Here is a 2,100-nt window from a genome sequence, read left to right as displayed (position 1 = left end):
TTTGGTTGTAATACCTTTATCCTCATTATCTAAAAATGAGGAACAGGCTTATTGAACAAGAATCTGAAACCAAATTCTCTTCATTTTATCCCAGTGCTGTTATCTTACAAAAAGGAGTATTGCTTTGATTTTATCACTACTTCTGTCGGAGTAAGATTAGTATCTGACTACTATTATGTGGTTAATTTGTACAGCAGGTTAACACAAACTGCATTATGAGCTAGTCAATGATGTTTGAGTAATTAATTGGATTCAAAATCTTAATGTTTCTAAGTGATGTGTTCAAAGGCTTGAGTTAAACCTATTTGTTTGCTGAACTGTTATACGTCTAGATGCTTAAGTATGTTAATGTGTTGGATTTTTCTTTTTTTAGTTCCTGTGTCATTTTGAAATACAGAATGTGTTCAAGGAGTGTAGCAACTAGAACAGGTGATTTTTGGATTATGCAGTCCATCCTGAAATTTTTTTTAGATTTCACACCCCCAACACTTTTTTTTCTTATTTCTCACATTGTTTTATAATAGGTGTTACCCTATATAGTAAAATACTGAGTCAGTGGGTAGTAAACAGAATGTACAACATTTAACAAATAGCATTTGGTTTAAACAAGTTTGGCTTTGTTCAGATTTCAGTTTGGCCATTGATTTTCAAATAACTAGCCTGTAGGGTTGCTTATTACAACTAATTTAAGAAGTGAAAACTGATTTATGTTTAACAGTGTTATATTTTAAAAAGTACTTTTCATCACTTTATTTAAATATGCTGGGTTATTAATAAGCCTCGATTCTTATATAAATAGAAGAGCCTTGTTCTAAAATAACTACACTGGAGGACCTTTTTTCTTCTTCTTCAAGTAGAGAAAGTCTTACTCCAGTTCATTTACTATTGGACATTTAACAAAATTCAGGGTCGGAATAAATTGAGGTCTGTTGGACCGTGTGGCCCAGTGGCCCAGCACCACATTAAATATCATGGCTGTCTTTTAAGCATGAGCATTGGGTTTTTGTTTTTCTTTGTTAAATTGTGGGGGAAGGGGATTAAAGGAAGACAGATACAATGCCATTTTGATATCCCTACTAAAGTACCAGGAGGGAAAACACAATTTGCTTTTGCGCAATGAAATATGCTATTGAGGTGAAAGTCGAGTGGCAACTTTTTCCTACTATTGATACTTTCTTACCTGAAATATACTTCTCCCAGGTGTTGATTATACTGATGTTCCAGTGATCTTTCTATTGTAAAGGTTTTCAGGAACAGATTCCTGTATTAATGGGTAAAAGTCTTCTCATATCTGTAATTTTTTAAACCTGGAAGAATTCAAGGTATAGAAAAAGGTCTGACGTGATTGTTGTTCTGATTAAACAATGGTTTGAGAGCAGAAAGGTGGGTCATATTTTTTGAGTAAATTTTGAGGTAGTAAATTTCAGCTGCCCGGTTGGCATCAGTGAACACTGCAGGGCTGTGGTTCCATTGCTTTGTCTCCACAATAACCACATCTTGGATACTTTCAGTATCCAAAAACAACTTTACCTCTGAAATGACAAATGTAGAAATCTTATCTCTGACCGTAACTGCTCTGTTCCTTTACGTATGTTCAAATCAGATCATTTCACTGTTGTCACCTGTTTCATAAGCCCTGTCTAGATTTCTTATGTGATCAATTCAGTGTCCCTGTTGTCAGTAACCCAAATAATCTTCCCTAAATGTCATAACATTCCTAGAAACACAGCCCTGGATTATCCAGTTTCCTATGGATTATTTCTGGAGAAAGACTACCAACTGAACAAACCAGTATTTCTAAATGTTAACAACACTGCATATTATCCTTATTGTTTTCTCTCATCAACCCTTCTCCCATTCTTAACTGTTGAAAACCCCTATTTTCAAACTTGCGACCCTCTCTTTCCTCCTTCACTCTTATAACATGTCCTTACATTCTAGCTTACATTGAAGAATAGGTTTTATCAGGCAGAAACTCCCTGAACTTCAGCCTAATTTGACAACCATGGAGAAGTGCTCCATTCTTCTAGGTCACATCCCAGCTCTACCAACTTAGTGATAAACCCAATGACCTTGGGCATAACTAGATCTGAGTCTCCT

Source organism: Bos grunniens, chromosome 15 (assembly GCF_055505025.1).
Source record: "Bos grunniens cultivar Pamir isolate PY7600 chromosome 15, Bosgru_T2T1.0, whole genome shotgun sequence".
Lineage (NCBI taxonomy): Eukaryota > Metazoa > Chordata > Mammalia > Artiodactyla > Bovidae > Bos > Bos grunniens.
This window is presented reverse-complemented; position numbering follows the sequence as displayed.